This window comes from Scyliorhinus torazame, chromosome 5 (assembly GCF_047496885.1).
Source record: "Scyliorhinus torazame isolate Kashiwa2021f chromosome 5, sScyTor2.1, whole genome shotgun sequence".
NCBI classification, from domain to species: domain Eukaryota; kingdom Metazoa; phylum Chordata; class Chondrichthyes; order Carcharhiniformes; family Scyliorhinidae; genus Scyliorhinus; species Scyliorhinus torazame.
Window position 1 is genome coordinate 64,953,017 of NC_092711.1, and position 20,625 is coordinate 64,973,641.

The following is a 20,625-nucleotide window of genomic DNA, read 5'->3' on the forward strand; positions in this document are numbered from 1 at the left end:
GCAGACTCTGCACAGACAGTGACCCAAGCCTGGAATCGAACCTGGGACCCTGGCGCTGTGACGTCATAGTGGTAACCACTATGCTCCCGTGCTGCCCGATTTGCTCAGTTTTCTTTGGTAGAAACAGACAGAGAGAATTCTCACACTATTCAGTCATGGCACAACTATGATTAATGGAATTAAATCCTGAGATATAATTGCTGGTATCATAGACATGGGAAATATTTCCCAATACATATTATTGTGGGAAGTTAAAAGATTTATTCATACCGTTAGTGATCAATGGATTAATCAGTATCTTGGCATCATAATTCTCTTGGAAAATGACGATCGGTTTAAGGTCCTGTACCCGGTTCTCCGTCCCGCCAGCCCCGTTATCCGGCGCTGCCCACCCACCGCCACAACGGGATTCTCCGTTCCCGCAGCCGGTCAATGAGGTTTCCCATTGTGACCACCCCACGCCATCGAGAAACCCGCCGACATGGGTGCGCTGCCGGCGGGAATGGAGGATGCTGCCGAGGGAGAATACCATTGATTGGGATTGTGAGCTGAGCAAATGCATTTTTTATTGATGCCTTTATTGTTGTGTGGTCAGGAATTACAGATTCTATTCCACTGATTAACAATCTTCATTTGATTGTGGTCTGAACAGTAATTAGAAACCGCCTGTGATTATTGCAATAAACAATCCTTTGACAATCACAGTGAAAGATGCAATGAAATGTTTTTAGTTATTTGCTGTGTTTAATGGATTGAAAACTAATTTGGTATTTTCTATCAATGTTGCACAAATAATAATTAGTTGTGTAATGCTTGTTGGACTTTAACATAATGAGCTGTTCACTGATTTAATTCAACCTCGCAATGAATGAATGAGATAATTGTTTATTGGACCAAACAATCAATTCAAGTTCACTCTGATTATTGGGATGAACTACGTTAACAGGTGATTAATCGTCACAGAAAATAATTAAATAATTCAAGTAAAAAGCACCAGATCCGTCAGAATTTCACCAGTTTAAAGACATTTAATGTTGGAACTCTGGCAATCATTGATTAAAATATCTGAGCCATTTTAACAGCGAGTTCTTCCTATTTCACTTTGAATATTGGGTGTAATGATTAAAAGTTAGTTACTTTAACTCTTGGACTGAAGAAGGATTTGCTCTTCACTTGTATACGGAATCCAAGCAGTGTAAAATGTGTTGGCCCTCAGGATAATCACAACGAAAGGACATTTGAAAAGGGACTTGTTGCAGTGAATGATGTTGTCTCCAAATCTCGCAGCCCACTCACCCCTCTCTGGGGTTGGGTGATATCTGGGGTTGGGTGACCTCTGGGGTTGGGTGATATCTGGGGTTGGGTGATCTCTGGGGTTGGATGACCTCTGGGGTTGGGTGATATCTGGGGTTGGGTGATCTCTGGGGTTGGGTTATATCTGGCGTTGGGTGATCTCTGGGGTTGGGTAATATCTAGGGATGGGTGATATCTGGGGTTGGGTGATCTCTGGGATTGGGTGAACTCTGGGGTTGGGTGACCTCTGGCATTGGGTGATATCCGGGGTTGGGTGATCTCTGGGGTTCGGTGATCTCTGGGATTGGGTGATCTCTGGGGTTAAGTGATCTCTGGCGTTGGTTAATATCCGGGGTCGGGTGATGTCTGGGGTTGGGTGATGTCTGGGGTTGGGTGATCTCTGGGGTTGGGTGATCTCTGGGGTTGGGTGATATCCGGGGTAGGGTGATGTCTGGAGTTGGGTGATAGCTGGGGTTGGGTGATATCTGGGGTTGGGTGATCTCTGGGGTTGGGTGATCTCTGGGGTTGGGTGATCTGGGGCTAGGGTGATCACTGAGTCTGGGTGATATCTGGCGTTGGGTGTAATCTTGGATTGGGTGGTACCTGGGGTTGCGTGATCTCTGGGGTTGGGTGATCTCTGGGGTTGGGTGATCTCTGGTGTTGGGTGACATCCGGGGTAGGGTGATATCCGGGGTAGGGTGATATCCGGGTTTGGGTGATTTCTGGGGTTGGGTGATATCTGGGGTTGGGTGATATCTGGTGTTGGGTGATCTTTGGGGTTGGATGATTTCTGGGGTTGGGTGATCTCTGGGGTTGGGTAATATCTGGGGTAGGGTGATATCTGGGGTTGGGTGATCTCTGGGGTTGGGTGATCTCTGGCGTTGGGTGATCTCTGGGGTTGGTGATCTCTGGGGTTGGGTGATCTCTGGGGTTAGGTGATCTCTGGGATTGGGTGATCTCTGGGGTTGGGTAATTTCTGGCGTTGGGTGAGATCTTGGGTTGGGTGATATCTTGGGTTGGGTGATCTCTGGGGTTGGGTGATCTCTGGGGTTATGTGATCTCTGGGGTTGGGTGATCTATGGCGTTGGGTGATCTCTGGGGTTGGGTGATCTCTGGGGTTGCGTGATCTCTTGGGTTAGGTGATCTCTGGGATTGGGTGATCTCTGGGGTTGGGTGATCTCTGAGTTTGGGTAATATCTGGCGTTGGGTGATATCTTCGCTTGGGTGATCTCTGGGGTTGGGTGATCTCTGGGGTTGGGCGATACCTGGGTTTGGGTGATCTCTGGGGTTGGATGATCTCTGTGGTTGGGTGATCTCTGGGGTTGGATGATCTCTGGGGTTCGGTGATATCTGGGGTTGGGTGATCTCTGGGGTTGAATGATCTCTGGGGTAGGGTGATCTCTGGTGTTGGGTGATGTACGGGGTACGGTGATATCCGGGGTAGGGTGATATCCGGGTTTGGGTGATTTCTGGCTTTGGGTGATCTCAGGGCATGGGTGATCTCTGGCGTTGGGTGATCTCTGGGGTTGAGTGATCTCTGGGGTTGGGTGATCTCTGGGGTTGGGTGATCTCTGGGGTTGGGTGATCTCTGGGGTTCGGTGATCTCTGTGGTTAGGTGATCTCTGGGATTGGGTGGTCTCTGGGGTTCGATGATCTCTGGGGTTGGGTGATCTCTGGGGTTGGGTGACTCTGGGGTTAGGTGATCTCTGGGATTGGGTGATCTCTGTGGTTGGGTGATCTCTGAGTTTGGGTGATATCTGGCATTGGGTGATCTCTGGGGTTGGGTGAACTCTGGGGTTGGGTGATCTCTGGGGTTAGGTGATCTCTGGGATTGGGTGATCTCTGGGGTTGGGTGAACTCTGGGGTTGGGTGACCTCTGGGATTAGGTGATCTCTGGGATTGGGTGATCTCTGTGGTTGGGTGATATCTGGGGTAGCGTGATATCCGGGGTAGGGTAATATCCTGGTTTGGGTGATTTCTGTGGTTGGCTTATATCTGGGATTGGGTGATCTCTGGGGCTGGGTGATCTCTGGTGTTGGGTGATATCCGGGGTAGTGTGATATGCGGGGTAGGGTGATATCCGGGTTTGGGTGATTTCTGGGGTTAGGTGATCTCTGGCATTGGGTGATCTCTGGGGTTGGGTGATCTCTGAGTTTGGGTGATATCTGGCGTTGGGTGATATCTTGGATTGGGTGATACCTGGGGTTGCGTGATCTCTGGGGATGGGTGATCTCTGGGGTTGGGTGATCTCTGGTGTTGGGTGATATCCGGGGTAGGGTGATATCCGGGTTTGGGTGATTTCTGGGATTGGGTGAAATCTGGGGTTGGGTGATATCTGGGGTTGGGTGATCTCTGGGGTTGGGTAATCTCTGGGGTTGGGTGCTCTCTGGCGTGATCTCTGGGGTTGGGTGATATCTTGGGTTGGGTGATCTCTGGGGTTGGGTGATCTCTGGCGTTGGGTGATGTCTGGGGTTGGGTGACTCTGGGGTTTGGTGATCTCTGGGGTTGGGTGATCTCTGGGGTTGTGTGATCTCTGGGGTTAGGTGATCTCTGGGATTGGGTGATCTCTGGGGTTGGGTGATCTCTGAGGTTAGGTGATCTCTGGGGTTGGGTGATCTTTGGGGTTGGGTGATCTCTGGGGTTAGGTGATTTCTGGGATTGGGTGATCTCTGGGGTTGGGTGATCTCTGAGTTTGGGTGATATCTGGCGTTGGGTGATAACGTGGATTGGATGATACCTGGGGTTGTGTGATATGTGTGGTTGGATGATCTCTGGTGTTGTGTGATCTCTGGTGTTGGGTGATATCCGGGATAGGGTGATATCCGGGGTAGGGTGACATCCGGGTTTGGGTGATTTCTGGGGTTGGTTGATATCTGTGGTTGGGTGATATCTGGGGTTGGGTGATATCTGAGGTTGGGTGATCTCTGGGGTTGGGTGATCTCTGAGGTTGGGTGATCTCTGGGGTTGTGTGTTACCTGGGGTAGGGTGATATCTGGGGTTGGGTCATCTCTGGGGTTGGGTGATCTCTGGCGTTGGGTGATCACTGGCGTTGGGTGATCTCTGGCGTTGCGTGGTCTCTGGCGTTGGGTGATCTCTGAGGTTGAGTGAACTCTGGGGTTTGGTGATCTCTGGGGTTAGGTGATCTCAGGGATTGGGTGATCCCTGGGGTTGGGTGATCTCTGTGGTTGGGTAATATCTGCGGTTGGGTGATATCTGGGGTTGGGTGATCTCTTGGGTTGGGTGATCTCTGGGGTCGGGTGATCTCTGGGGTTAGGTGATCTCTGGGATTGGGTGATCTCTGGGGTTGGGTAATCTCTGAGTTTGGGTGATATCTGGCGTTGGGTGATATCTTGGATTGGGTGATACCTGGGGTTGCGTGATCTCTGGGGTTGGCTGATCTCTGGGGTTGGGTGATCACTGTTGGGTGATATCCGGGTTAGGGTGATACCGGGTTAGGGTGATATCCTGGTTTGGGTGATTTCTGTGGTTGGGTGATATCTGGGGTTCGGTGATATCTGTGGTTGGGTGATCTCCGGGGTTGGGTGATCTCTGGGGCTGGGTGATCTCTGCGTTGGGTGATATCTGGGGTAGGGTGATATTTGGGTTTGAGTGGTCTCTGGGGTTGGGTGATCTCTGGGGTTGGGTGATCTCAGGGGTTGGGTGATGTCTGGCATTGGGTGATCACTTGCGCTGGGTGATCTCTGGAGTTGGGTGATCTCTGGTGTTGGGTGATCTCTGGGGTTGGGTGATCTCTGGGGTTACGTGCTCTCTGGGGTTGTGTGATCTCTGAGGTTGGGTGATATCTGGCGTTGGGCGATATCTTGGGTTAGGTGGTCTCTGGGGTTGGGTGATCTCTGGGGTTGGGTGATATCTGGGGTTGGGAGATCTTTGTGGTTGGGTGATCTCTGGGGTTGGGTGATCTCTGGCGTTGGGTGATCTCTGAGGTTGGGTGATCTCTGGGGTTAGGTGATCTCTGGGATTGGGTGATTTCTGGGGTTTGGTGATCTCTGAGTTTGGGTGATATCTGGCGTTGGGTGATATCTTGGATTGAGTGATACCTAAGGTTGGGTGATCTCTGGGGTTGGATGATCTCTGGGGTTGGGTGATCTCTGGTGTTGGGTGATATCCGGGGTAGGGTGATATCCGGGGTAGGGTGATATCAGTGTTTGGGTGATTTCTGGGGTTGGGTGATCTCTGGGGTTGGGTGATCTCTGGGATTTAGTGATGTCTGGGGATGGGTGATGTCTGGGGCTGGGTGATCTCTGGGGTTGGGTGATCTCTGGGGTTGGGTGATCTCTGGTGTTGGGTGATCCCTGGGGTTGAGTGATATCCGGGGTTGGGTGATATCTGGAATTGGGTGATATCTGGGTTTGGGTGATCTCTCGCTTTAGGTGATCTCTGGGATTGGGTGATCGCTGGGGTTGGGTGATCTCTGGGGTTGGGTGATCTCTGATGTTGGGCGATATCTGGCGTTGGGTGATATCTTGGGTTGGGTGATCTCTGGGGTTGGGTGATCTCTGGTGTTGGGTGATCTATGGTGTTCGGTTATCTCTGGTGTTGGGTAATATTCGTGGTAGGGTGATAATCGGGTTTGGGTGATTTCTGTGGACGGGTGATATCTTGGGTTGTGTTATATCTGGGGTTAGGTTATATCTGGGGTTGGGTGATCTCTGGGGTTTGAGTGATCTCTGGGGTGTGATCTCTGGGGCTGGGTGATCCATGGGTTTGGGTGATATCTGGGGATGGGTGATGTCTAGGGTTGGGTGATCTCAGGGGTTGTGTGATATCTGGAGTTGGGTAATATCTGGGGTTGAGTGATCTCTGGGGTTGGGTGATCTCTGGGATTGGCTGATTCTGGGGATGGGTGATGTCTGGGGTTGGGTGATCTCTGGGGTTAGGTGATCTCTGGGGTTGGGTGATCTCTAGGGTTGGGTGATCTCTGGGGTTGGGTGATCTCTGGGGTTGGGTGATCTCTGGGGTTGGGTGATCTCTGGGGTTGAGTGATATCCGGGGTTGGGTGATATCTGGAGTTGGTTGATATCTGGGGTTGGGTGATCTCAGGGATTGGGTGATATCGGGGGTTGGGTGATATCCGGGGTAGTGTGATATGCGGGGTAGGGTGATATCCGGGTTTGGGTGATTTCTGGGGTTAGGTGATCTCTGGCATTGGGTGATCTCTGGGGTTGGGTGATCTCTGAGTTTGGGTGATATCTGGCGTTGGGTGATATCTTGGATTGGGTGATACCTGGGGTTGCGTGATCTCTGGGGATGGGTGATCTCTGGTGTTGGGTGATATCCGGGGTAGGGTGATATCCGGGTTTGGGTGATTTCTGGGGTTGGGTGAAATCTGGGGTTGGGTGATATCTGGGGTTGGGTGATCTCTGGGGTTGGGTGATCTCTGGGGTTGGGTGATCTCTGGGGTTGGGTGATCTCTGGGGTTGGTTGATCTCTGGGGTTGGGTGATCTCTGGGGTTGGGTGATCTCTGGCGTGATCTCTGGGGTTGGGTGATATCTTGGGTTGGGTGATCTCTGGGGTTGGGTGATCTCTGGCGTTGGGTGATGTCTGGGGTTGGGTGACTCTGGGGTTAGGTGATCTCTGGGGTAGGGTGATATCTGGGGTTGGGTGATCTCTGGGGTTGTGTGATCTCTGGGGTTAGGTGATCTCTGGGATTGGGTGATCTCTGGGTTGGGTGATCTCTGAGGTTATGTGATCTCTGGGGTTGGGTGATCTCTGGGGTTGGGTGATCTCTGGGGTTGGGTGAGCTCTGAGTTTGGGTGATATCTGGCGTTGGGTGATAACGTGGATTGGATGATACCTGGGGTTGGGTGATATGTGTGGTTGGATGATCTCTGGTGTTGTGTGATCTCTGGTGTTGGGTGATATCCGGGACAGGGTGATATCCGGGGTAGGGTGACATCCGGGTTTGGGTGATTTCTGGGGTTGGTTGATATCTGTGGTTGGGTGATATCTGGGGTTGGGTGATATCTGGGGTTGGGTGATCTCTGGGGTTGGGTGATCTCTGAGGTTGGGTGATCTCTGGGGTTGTGTGTTACCTGGGGTAGGGTGATATCTGGGGTTGGGTGATCTCTGGGGTTGGGTGATCTCTGGCGTTGGGTGATCACTGGCGTTGGGTGATCTCTGGCGTTGCGTGGTCTCTGGCGTTGGGTGATCTCTGAGGTTGAGTGAACTCTGGGGTTTGGTGATCTCTGGGGTTAGGTGATCTCAGGGATTGGGTGATCCCTGGGGTTGGGTGATCTCTGTGGTTGGGTAATATCTGGGGTTGGATGATATCTGGGGTTGGGTGATCTCTTGGGTTGGGTGATCTCTGGGGTCGGGTGATCTCTGGGGTTAGGTGATCTCTGGGATAGGGTGATCTCTGGGGTTGGGTAATCTCTGAGTTTGGGTGATATCTGGCGTTGGGTGATATCTGGGTTTGGGTGATATCTTGGATTGGGTGATACCTGGGGCTGCGTGATCTCTGGGGTTGGCTGATCTCTGGGGTTGGGTGATCACTGTTGGGTGATATCCGGGGTAGGGTGATACCGGGGTAGGGTGATATCCTGGTTTGGGTGATTTCTGTGGTTGGGTGATATCTGGGGTTCGGTGATATCTGTGGTTGGGTGATCTAAAGGGTTGGGTGATCTCTGGGGCTGGGTGATCTCTGGGGTTGGGTGATATCTGGGGTAGGGTGATATCTGGGTTTGGGTGATCTCTGGGGTTGGGTGATGTCTGGGGTTGGGTGATCTCAGGGGTTGGGTGATGTCTGGCATTGGGTGATCTCTTACGCTGGGTGATCTCTGGCGTTGGGTGATCTCTGGTGTTAGGTGATCTCTGGGGTTGGGTGATCTCTGGGGTTACGTGCTCTCTTGGGTTGTGTGATCTCTGAGGTTGGGTGATATCTGGCGTTGGGCGATATCTTGGGTTGGGTGGTCTCTGGGGTTGGGTGACCTCTGGGGTTGGGTGATATCTGAGGTTGGGAGATCTTTGTGGTTGGGTGATCTCTGGGGTTGGGTGATCTCTGGCGTTGGGTGATCTCTGAGGTTGGGTGATCTCTGGGGTTGGCTGATCTCTGGGATTGGGTGATCTCTGGGGTTTGGTGATCTCTGAGTTTGGGTGATATCTGGCGTTGGGTGATATCTTGGATTGCGTGATACCTAAGGTTGGGTGATCTCTGGGGTTGGATGATCTCTGGGGTTGGGTGATCTCTGGTGTTGGGTGATACCCGGGGTAGGGTGATATCCGGGGTAGGGTGATATCCGGGTTTGGGTGATTTCTGGGGTTGGGCGATCTCTGGGTTTGGGTGATCTCTGGGATTTAGTGATGTCTGGGGATGGGTGATGTCTGGGGCTGGGTGATCTTTGGGGTTGGGTGATCTCTGGGGTTGGGTGATCTCTGGGGTTGGGTGATCCCTGGGGTTGAGTGATATCCGGGGTTGGGTGATATCTGGAATTGGGTGATATCTGGGGTTGGGTGATCTCTCGCTTTAGGTGATCTCTGGGATTGGGTGATCGCTGGGGTTGGGTGATCTCTGGGGTTGGGTGATCTCTGAGTTTGGGTGATATCTGGCGTTGGGTGATATCTTGGATTGCGTGATACCTAAGGTTGGGTGATCTCTGGGGTTGGATGATCTCTGGGGTTGGATGATCTCTGGTGTTGGGTGATATCCGGGGTAGGGTGATATCCGGGGTAGGGTGATATCCGGATTTGGGTGATTTCTGGGGTTGGGTGATCTCTGGGGTTGGGTGATCTCTGAGATTGGGCGATATCTGGCGTTGGGTGATATCTTGGGCTGGGTGATCTCTGAGGTTGGGTGATCTCTGGTGTTGGGTGATCTATGGTGTTCGGTTATCTCTGGTGTTGGGTAATATTCGTGGTAGGCTGATAATCGGGTTTGGTTGATTTCTGTGGATGGGTGATATCTTGGGTTGTGTTATATCTGGGGTTAGGTTATATCTGGGGTTGGGTGATCTCTGGGGTTTGTGTGATCTCTGGGGTGAGTGATCTCTGGGGCTGGGCGATCCATGGGTTTGGGTGATATCTGGGGATGGGTGATGTCTGGGTTGAGTGATCTCAGGGGTTGGGTGATCTCTGGGGTTGGGTGATATCTGGAGTTGGGTAATATCTGGGGTTGGGTGATCTCTGGGGTTGGGTGATCTCTGGGATTGGGTGATGTCGGGGGATGGGTGATGTCTGGTGCTGGGTGATCTCTGGGGTTGGGTGATATCTGGGGTTGGGTGATCTCTGGGGTTGGGTGATCTCTGAGGTTGGGTGATCTCTGGGGTTGTGTGTTACCTGGGGTAGGGTGATATCTGGGGTTGGGTGATCTCTGGGGTTGGGTGATCTCTGGCGTTGGGTGATCACTGGCGTTGGGTGATCTCTGGCGTTGCGTGGTCTCTGGCGTTGGGTGATCTCTGAGGTTGAGTGAACTCTGGGGTTTGGTGATCTCTGGGGTTAGGTGATCTCAGGGATTGGGTGATCCCTGGGGTTGGGTGATCTCTGTGGTTGGGTAATATCTGGGGTTGGGTGATATCTGGGGTTGGGTGATCTCTTGGGTTGGGTGATCTCTGGGGTCGGGTGATCTCTGGGGTTAGGTGATCTCTGGGATTGGGTGATCTCTGGGGTTGGGTAATCTCTGAGTTTGGGTGATATCTGGCGTTGGGTGATATCTGGGGTTGGGTGATATCTTGGATTGGGTGATACCTGGGGCTGCGTGATCTCTGGGGTTGGCTGATCTCTGGGGTTGGGTGATCACTGTTGGGTGATATCCGGGGTAGGGTGATACCGGGGTAGGGTGATATCCTGGTTTGGGTGATTTCTGTGGTTGGGTGATATCTGGGGTTCGGTGATATCTGTGGTTGGGTGATCTCCGGGGTTGGGTGATCTCTGGGGCTGGGTGATCTCTGGGGTTGGGTGGTCTCTGGGGTTGGGTGATATCTGGGTTTGGGTGATCTTTGGGGTTGGGTGATCTCTGGGGTTGGGTGATCTCAGGGGTTGGGTGATGTCTGGCATTGGGTGATCTCTTGCGCTGGGTGATCTCTGGCGTTGGGTGATCTCTGGTGTTGGGTGATCTCTGGGGTTGGGTGATCTCTGGGGTTACGTGCTCTCTGGGGTTGTGTGATCTCTGAGGTTGGGTGATATCTGGCGTTGGGCGATATCTTGCGTTGGGTGGTCTCTGGGGTTGGGTGACCTCTGGGGTTGGGTGATATCTGGGGTTGGGAGATCTTTGTGGTTGGGTGATCTCTGGGGTTGGGTGATCTCTGGCGTTGGGTGATCTCTGAGGTTGGGTGATCTCTGGGGTTGGCTGATCTCTGGGATTGGGTGATCTCTGGGGTTTGGTGATCTCTGAGTTCGGGTGATATCTGGCGTTGGGTGATATCTTGGATTGCGTGATACCTAAGGTTGGGTGATCTCTGGGGTTGGATGATCTCTGGGGTTGGGTGATCTCTGGTGTTGGGTGATATCCGGGGTAGGGTGATATCCGGGGTAGGGTGATATCCGGGTTTGGGTGATTTCTGGGGTTGGGTGATCTCTGGGGTTGAGTGATCTCTGGGATTTAGTGATGTCTGGGGATGGGTGATGTCTGGGGCTGAGTCATCTCTGGGTTTGGGTAATCTCTGGGGTTGGGTGATCTATGGTGTTCGGTTATCTCTGGTGTTGGGTAATATTCGTGGTAGGGTGATAATCGGGTTTGGGTGATATCTGGGGTTGGGTGATCTCTCGCTTTAGGTGATCTCTGGGATTGGGTGATCGCTGGGGTTGGGTGATTTCTGGGGTTGGGTGATCTCTGAGTTTGGGTGATATCTGGCGTTGGGTGATATCTGGGGTTGGGTGATATCTTGGATTGGGTGATACCTGGGGTTGGATGATCTCTGGGGTTGGGTGATCTCTGGTGTTGGGTGATATCCGGGGTAGGGTGATATCCGGGGTAGGGTGATATCCGGGTTTCGGTGATTTCTGGGGTTGGGTGATCTCTGGGGTTGGGTGATCTCTGGGATTTAGTGATGCCTGGGGATGGGTGATGTCTGGGGCTGGGTGATCTCTGGGGATGGGTGATCTCTGGGGTTGGGTGATCTCTGGGGTTGGGTGATCCCTGGGGTTGAGTGATATCCGGGGTTGGGTGATATCTGGAATTGGGTGATATCTGGGGTTGGGTGATCTCTCGCTTTAGGTGATCTCTGGGATTGGGTGATCGCTGGGGTTGGGTGATCTCTGGGGTTGGGTGATCTCTGAGATTGGGCGATATCTGGCGTTGGGTGATATATTGGGTTGGGTTATCTCTGGGGTTGGGTGATCTCTGGTGTTGGGTGATCTGTGGTGTTCGGTTATCTCTGGTGTTGGGTAATATTCGTGGTAGGGTGATAATCGGGTTTGGGTGATTTCTGTGGATGGGTGATATCTTGGGTTGTGTTATATCTGGGTTTAGGTTATATCTGGGGTTGGGTGATCTCTGGGGTTTGTGTGATCTCTGGGGTGAGTGATCTCTGGGGCTGGGTGATCCATGGGTTTGGGTGATATCTGGGGATGGGTGATGTCTGGGTTGGGTGATCTCAGGGGTTGGGTGATCTCTGGGGTTGGGTGGTATCTGGGATTGGGTGATGTCGGGGGATGGGTGATGTCTGGGGCTGGGTGATCTCTGGGGTTGGGTGATCTCTGGGGTTGGGTGATCTCTGGGGTTGGGTGATCCCTGGGGTTGAGTGATATCCGGGGTTGGGTGATCTCTGGGATTGGGTGATGTCGGGGGATGGGTGATGTCTGGGGCTGGGTGATCTCTGGGGTTGGGTGATCTCTGGGGTTGGGTGATCTCTGGGGTTGGGTGATCCCTGTGGTTGAGTGATATCCGGGGTTGGGTGATATCTGGAATTGGGTGATATCTGGGGTTGGGTGATCTCTCGCTTTAGGTGATCTCTGGGATTGGGTGCTCGCTGGGGTTGGGTGATCTCTGGGGTTGGGTGATCTCTGAGATTGGGCGATATCTGGCGTTGGGTGATATCTTGGGTTGGGTGATCTCTGGGGTTGGGTGATCTCTGGTGTTGGGTGATCTATGGTGTTCGGTTATCTCTGGTGTTGGGTAATATTCGTGGTAGGGTGATAATCGGGTTTGGGTGGTTTCTGTGGATGGGTGATCTCTGGGGTTGGGTGATCTCTGGGGTTGGGTGATCTCTGGGGTTGGGTGATCTCTGGGGTTGGGTGATCTCTGGGGTTGGGTGATCTCTGGGGTTGAGTGATATCCGGGGTTGGGTGATATCTGGAGTTGGTTGATATCTGGGGTTGGGTGATCTCAGGGACTGGGTGAAATCGGGGGTTGGTTGATATCGGGGGTTGGGTGATGTCTTGGGTTGGGTGATCTCTGGGGTTGAGTGATCTCTGGGGTTGGGTGATCTCTGGCGTTAGGTGATCTCTGGGATTGGGTGATCTCTGGGGTTGGGTGATCTCTGGTGTTGGGTGATATTCGTGGTAGGGTGATATCCGGGTTTGGGTGATTTCTGTGGCTGGGTGATATCTTGGGTTGTGTTATATCTGGGGTTAGGTTAAATCTGGGGTTGTGTGATCTCTGGGGTTTGTGTGATCTCTGGGGTGAGTGATCTCTGGGGCTGGGTGATCCATGGGTTTGTGTGATATCTGGGGATGGGTGATGTCTAGGGTTAGGTGATCTCTGGGGTTGGGTGATCTCTGGGATTGGGTGATGTCTGGGGGTGGGTGATGTCTGGGGTTGGTTGATCTCTGGGGTTGGGTGATCTCTGGGATTGGGTGATCTCTGGGGTTGGCTGATATCCGGGGTAGGATGATATCTGAGGTTGGGTGATCTCTGGGGTTGGATGATATCTGGGTTTGAGTGATATCTGGGGTTGGGTGATCTCTGGGCTTGGGTGATATCCGGGGTAGGGTGATCTCTGGGATTGGGTGATATCTGGGGTTGGGTGATATCTGGCGTTGGGTGATCTCTGGGGTTGGGTGATCTCTGGGGTTGGGTGATCTCTGGGATTGAGTGATCTCTGGGGTTGTGTGATCTCTGGGGTTGGGTGATCTCTGCGATTGGGTGATCTCATGGATTAGGTGATGTCTGGGGTTGGGTGATGTCTGGGGTTTTGTGATCTCTGGGGTTGGGTGATCTCTGGGCTTGGGTGATATCCGGGGTTGGCTGATATCTGGTGTTGGGTGATCTCTGGGGTTGGGTGATCTCTGGGATTGGGTGATATCGGGGGTTGGTTGGTATCGGGTGTTGGTGATATCTGGGTTGAGTGATATCTGGGGTTGGGTAATCTCTGTGTTTGGGTGATATCTGGGGCTGGGTGATCTCTGGGGTTGGGTGATACCTGAGGTTGCGTGATATCTGGGATTGGGTGATCTCTGGTGTTGGGTGATCTCTGGCGTTGGGTGATCTCTGGGGTTGGGTGATATCTGGGGTTGGTTGATATCTGGGGTTGGGTGATATCTGGGATTGGGTGATATCTGGGGTTGGGTGTTATCTGGGGTTGGGTGATGTCTGGGGTTGGGTGATCTCTGGGGTTGGGTGATCTCTGGTGTTGGGTGATATCCGGGGTAGGGTGATATCCGGGTTTGGGTGATCTCTGGGGTTGGGTGATCTCTGGCGTTAGGTGATCTCTGGGATTGGGTGATCTCTGGGGTTGGGTGATCGCTGAGGTTGGGTGATATCTGTCGTTGGGTGATATCTTGGGTTGGGTGATCTCTGGGGTTGCGTGATCTCTGGGTTTGAGTGATATCTGGGGTTGGGTGATCTCTGGGCTTGGGTGATATCCGGGGTAGGGTGATCTCTGGGGTTGGGTGATATCTGGGGTTGGGTGATATCTGGCGTTGGGTGATCTCTGGGGTTGGGTGATCTCTGGGGTTGGGTGATCTCTGGGATTGAGTGATCTCTGGGGTTGTGTGATCTCTGGGGTTGGGTGATCTCTGCGATTGGGTGATCTCATGGATTAGGTGATGTCTGGGGTTGGGTGATGTCTGGGGTTTTGTGATCTCTGGGGTTGGGTGATCTCTGGGCTTGGGTGATATCCGGGGTTGTCTGATATCTGGTGTTGGGTGATCTCTGGGGTTGGGTGATCTCTGGGATTGGGTGATATCGGGGGTTGGTTGGTATCGGGTGTTGGTGATATCTGGGTTGAGTGATATCTGGGGTTGGGTAATCTCTGTGTTTGGGTGATATCTGGGGCTGGGTGATCTCTGGGTTTGGGTGATACCTGAGGTTGCGTGATATCTGGGATTGGGTGATCTCTGGAGTTGGGTGATATCTGGGGTTGGGTGATATCTGGGGTTGGGTGATATCTGGGATTGGGTGATATCTGGGGTTGGGTGTTATCTGGGGTTGGGTGATGTCTGGGGTTGGGTGATCTCTGGGGTTGGGTGATCTCTGGTGTTGGGTGATATCCGGGGTAGGGTGATATCCGGGTTTGGGTGATCTCTGGGGTTGGGTGATCTCTGGCGTTGGGTGATCTCTGGGGTTGAGTGATCTCTGGGGTTGGGTGATCTCTGGCGTTAGGTGATCTCTGGGATTGGGTGATCTCTGGGGTTGGGTGATCCCTGAGGTTGGGTGATATCTGTCGTTGGGTGATATCTTGGGTTGGGTGATCTCTGGGGTTGCGTGATCTCTGGTGTTGGGTGATCTCTGGGGTTGGAGGATCTCTGGTGTTGGGTGATATTCGTGTTAGGGTGATATCCGGGTTTGGGTGATTTCTGTGGATGGGTGATATCTGGGGTTGGGTTATATCTGGGTTTGGGTTATATCTGGGGTTGGGTGATCTCTGGGGTTGGGTGATCTCTGGGTTTGTGTGATCTCTGGGGCTGGGTGATCTCTGGGGTTGGGTCATCTCTCTGTTTGTGTGATCTCTGGGGTGAGTGATCTCTGGGGCTGGGTGATCCATGGGTTTGGGTGATATCAGGGGATGGGTGATGTCTCGGTTTGGGTGATCTCAGGGGTTGGGTGATCTCTGGGGTTGGGTGGTATCTGGAGTTGGGTAATATCTGGGGTTGGGTGATCTCTGGGGTTGGGTGATCTCTGGGATTGGGTGATGTCGGGGGATGGGTGATGTCTGGGGCTGGGTGATCTCTGGGGTTGGGTGATCTCTGGGGTTGGGTGATCTCTGGGGTTGGGTGATCCCTGGGGTTGAGTGATATCCGGGGTTGGGTGATATCTGGAATTGGGTGATATCTGGGGTTGGGTGATCTCTCGCTTTAGGTGATCTCTGGGATTGGGTGATCGCTATGGTTGGGTGATCTCTGGGGTTGGGTGATCTCTGAGATTGGGCGATATCTGGCGTTGGGGGATATCTTGGGTTGGGTGATCTCTGGGGTTGGGTGATCTCTGGTGTTGGGTGATCTATGGTGTTCGGTTATCTCTGGTGTTGGGTAATATTCGTGGTAGGGTGATAATCGGGTTTGGGTGATTTCTGTGGATGGGTGATCTCTGGGGTTGGGTGATCTCTGGGGTTGGGTGATCTCTGGGGTTGGGTGATCTCTGGGGTTCAGTGATCTCTGGGGTTGGGTGATCTCTGGGGTTGAGTGATATCCGGGGTTGGGTGATATCTGGAGTTGGTTGATATCTGGGGTTGGGTGATATCGGGGGTTGGGTGATGTCTTGGGTTGGATGATCTCTGGGGTTGAGTGATCTCTGGGGTTGGGTCATCTCTGGCGTTAGGTGATCTCTGGGATTGGGTGATCTCTGGGGTTGGGTGATCTCTGGTGTTGGGTGATATTCGTGGTAGGGTGATATCCGGGTTTGGGTGATTTCTGTGGCTGGGTGATATCTTGGGTTGTGTTATATCTGGGGTTAGGTTAAATCTGGGGTTGTGTGATCTCTGGGGTTTGTGTGATCTCAGGGGTGAGTGATCTCTGGGGCTGGGTGATCCAAGGGTTTGGGTGATATCTGGGGATGGGTGATGTCTAGGGTTGGGTGATCTCAGGGATTGGGTGATCTCTGGGGTTGGGTGATATCTGGAGTTGGGTAATATCTGAGGTTGGGTGATCTCTGGGGTTGGGTGATCTCTGGGATTGGGTGATGTCTGGGGATGGGTGATGTCTGGGGTTGGTTGATCTCTGGGGTTGGGTGATCTCTGGGATTGGGTGATCTCTGGGGTTGGCTGATATCCGGGGTAGGATGATACCTGAGGTTGGGTGATCTCTGGGGTTGGGTGATATCTGGGTTTGAGTGATATCTGGGGTTGGGTGATCTCTGGGCTTGGGTGATATCCGGGGTAGGGTGATCTCTGGGATTGGGTGATATCTGGGGTTGGGTGATATCTGGCGTTGGGTGATCTCTGGGGTTGGGTGATCTCTGGGGTTGGGTGATCTCTGGGATTGAGTGATCTCTGGGGTTGTGTGATCTCTGGCGTTGGGTGATCTCTGCGATTGGGTGATCTCTGGGTTTGGATCATCTCTCTGTTTGTGTGATCTCTGGGGTGAGTGATCTCTGGGGCTGGGTGATCCATGGGTTTGGGTGATATCAGGGGATGGGTGATGTCTCGGTTTGGGTGATCTCAGGGGTTGGGTGATCTCTGGGGTTGGGTGGTATCTGGAGTTGGGTAATATATGGGGTTGGGTGATCTCTGGGGTTGGGTGATCTCTGGGATTGGGTGATGTCGGGGGATGGGTGATGTCTGGGGCTGGGTGATCTCTGGGGTTGGGTGATCTCTGGGGTTGGGTGATCTCTGGGGTTGGGTGATCCCTGGGTTGAGTGATATCCGGGGTTGGGTGATATCTGGAATTGGGTGATATCTGGGGTTGGGTGATCTCTCGCTTTAGGTGATCTCTGGGATTGGGTGATCGCTATGGTTGGGTGATCTCTGGGGTTGGGTGATCTCTGAGATTGGGCGATATCTGGCGTTGGGTGATATCTTGGGTTGGGTGATCTCTGGGGTTGGGTGATCTCTGGTGTTGGGTGATCTATGGTGTTCGGTTATCTCTGGTGTTGGGTAATATTCGTGGTAGGGTGATAATCGGGTTTGGGTGATTTCTGTGGATGGGTGATCTCTGGGGTTGGGTGATCTCTGGGGTTGGGTGATCTCTGGGGTTGAGTGATATCCGGGGTTGGGTGATATCTGGAGTTGGTTGATATCTGGGGTTGGGTGATATCGGGGGTTGGGTGATGTCTTGGGTTGGGTGATCTCTGGGGTTGAGTGATCTCTGGGGTTGGGTGATCTCTGGCGTTAGGTGATCTCTGGGATTGGGTGATCTCTGGGGTTGGGTGATCTCTGGTGTTGGGTGATATTCGTGGTAGGGTGATATCCGTGTTTGGGTGATTTCTGTGGCTGGGTGATATCTTGGGTTGTGTTATATCTGGGGTTAGGTTAAATCTGGGGTTGTGTGATCTCTGGGGTTTGTGTGATCTCTGGGGTGAGTGATCTCTGGGGCTGGGTGATCCAAGGGTTTGGGTGATATCTGGGGATGGGTGATGTCTAGGGTTGGGTGATCTCAGGGGTTGGGTGATCTCTGGGGTTGGGTGATATCTGGAGTTGGGTAATATCTGAGGTTGGGTGATCTCTGGGGTTGGGTGATCTCTGGGACTGGATGATGTCTGGGGATGGGTGATGTCTGGGGTTGGTTGATCTCTGGGGTTGGGTGATCTCTGGGATTGGGTGATCTCTGGTTTTGGCTGATATCCGGGGTAGGATGATACCTGAGGTTGGGTGATCTCTGGGGTTGGGTGATATCTGGGTTTAAGTGATATCTGGGGTTGGGTGATCTCTGGGCTTGGGTGATATCCGGGGTAGGGTGATCTCTGGGATTGGGTGATATCTGGGGTTGGGTGCTATCTGGCGTTTTGTGATCTCTGGGGTTGGGTGATCTCTGGGGTTGGGTGATCTCTGGGATTGAGTGATCTCTGGGGTTGTGTGATCTCTGGGGTTGGGTGATCTCTGCGATCGGGTGATCTCATGGATTAGGTGATGTCTGGGGTTGGGTGATGTCTGGGGTTTTGTGATCTCTGGGGTTGGGTGATCTCTGGGCTTGGGTGATATCCGGGGTTGGCTGATATCTGGTGTTGGGTGATCTCTGGGGTTGGGTGATCTCTGGGATTGGGTGATATCGGGGGTTGGTTGGTATCGGGTGTTGGTGATATCTAGGTTGAGTGATATCTGGGGTTGGGTAATCTCTGTGTTTGGGTGATATCTGGGGCTGGGTGATCTCTGGGGTTGGGTGATACATGAGGTTGCGTGATATCTGGGGTTGGGTGATATCTAGGATTGGGTGATATCTGGGGTTGGGTGTTATCTGGGGTTGGGTGATGTCTGGGGTTGGGTGATCTCTGGGGTTGGGTGATCTCTGGTGTTGGGTGATATCCGGGGTAGGGTGATATCCGGGTTTGGGTGATCTCTGGGGTTGGGTGATCTCTGGCGTTGGGTGATCTCTGGAGTTGAGTGATCTCTGGGGTTGGGTGATCTCTGGCGTTAGGTGATCTCTGGGATTGGGTGATCTCTGGGGTTGGGTGATCTCTGAGGTTGGGTGATATCTGTCGTTGGGTGATATCTTGGGTTGGGTGATCTCTGGGGTTGCGTGATCTCTGGGTTTGAGTGATATCTGGGGTTGGGTGATCTCTGGGCTTGGGTGATATCCGTGGTAGGGTGATCTCTGGGGTTGGTTGATATCTGGGGTTGGGTGATATCTGGCGTTGGGTGATCTCTGGGGTTGGGTGATCTCTGGGGTTGGGTGATCTCTGGGATTGAGTGATATCTGGGGTTGTGTGATCTCTGGGGTTGGGTGATCTCTGCGTTTTGGTGATCTCATGGATTAGGTGATGTCTGGGGTTGGGTGATGTCTGGGGTTTTGTGATCTCTGGGGTTGGGTGATCTCTGGGCTTGGGTGATATCCGGGGTTGGCTGATATCTGGTGTTGGGTGATCTCTGGGGTTGGGTGATCTCTGGGATTGGGTGATATCGGGTGTTGGTTGGTATCGGGTGTTGGTGATATCTGGGTTGAGTGATATCTGGGGTTGGGTAATCTCTGTGTTTGGGTGATATCTGGGGCTGGGTGATCTCTGGGTTTGGGTGATACCTGAGGTTGCGTGATATCTGGGATTGGGTGATCTCTGGTGTTGGGTGATCTCTGGCGTTGGGTGATCTCTGGAGTTGGGTTATATCTGGGGTTGGGTGATATCTGGGGTTGGGTGATATCTGGGATTGGGTGATATCTGGAGTTGGGTGTTATCTGGGGTTGGGTGATGTCTGGGGTTGGGTGATCTCTGGCGTTAGGTGATCTCTGGGATTGGATGATCTCTGGGGTTGGGTGATCCCTGAGGTTGGGTGATATCTGTCGTTGGGTGATATCTTGGGTTGGGTGATCTCTGGGGTTGCGTGATCTCTGGTGTTGGGTGATCTCTGGGGTTGGAGGATCTCTGGTGTTGGGTGATATTCGTGTTAGGGTGATATCCGGGTTTGGGCGATTTCTGTGGATGGGTGATATCTGGGGCTGGGTTATATCTGGGTTTGGGTTATATCTGGGGTTGGGTGATCTCTGGGGTTGGGTGATCTCTGGGTTTGTGTGATCTCTGGGGTTGGGTGATCTCTGGGGTTGGGTCATCTCTCTGTTTGTGTGATCTCTGGGGTGAGTGATCTCTGGGGCTGGGTGATCCATGGGTTTGGGTGATATCTGGGGATGGGTGATGTCTCGGTTTGGGTGATCTCAGGGGTTGGGCGATCTCTGGGGTTGTGTGATATCTGGGGTTGGGAAATATCTGGGGTTGGGTGATCTCTGGGATTGGGTGATCTCTGGGATTGGGTGATGTCTGGGGATGGGTGATGTCTGGGGTTGGGTGATCTCTGGGGTTGGGTGATCTCTGGGGTTGGTTGATCGCTGGGGTTGGGTGATCTCTGGGGTTGAGTGATATCCGGGCTTGGGTGATATCTGGAATTGGGTGAACTCTGGGGTTGGGTGATCTCTGGCTTTAGGTGACCTCTGGGATTGGGTGATCTCTGGGGTTGGGTAATCTCTGGGATTGGGTGATGTCGGGGATGGGTGATGTCTGGGGTTGGGTGATCTCTGGGGTTGGGTGATATCTGGGGTTGGGTGATCTCTGGGGTTGGGTGATCTCTGGGGTTGGGTGATCTCTGGGATTGGGTGATCTCTGGAGTTGGGTGATATCTTGGGTTGGGTGATCTCTGGGGTTGGGTGATCTCTGGTGTTGGGTGATCTCTGGGGTTGGGTGATCTCTGGTGTTGGGTGATGTTCGTGGTAGGGTGATATCCGGGTTTGGGTGATTTCTGTGGATGGGTGATATCTTGTGTTGGTTATATCTGGGGTTAGGTTATATCTGGGGTTGGGTGATCTCTGGGCTTGGGTGATCTCTGGGTTTGTGTGATCTCTGGGGTTGAGTGATCTCTGGGGCT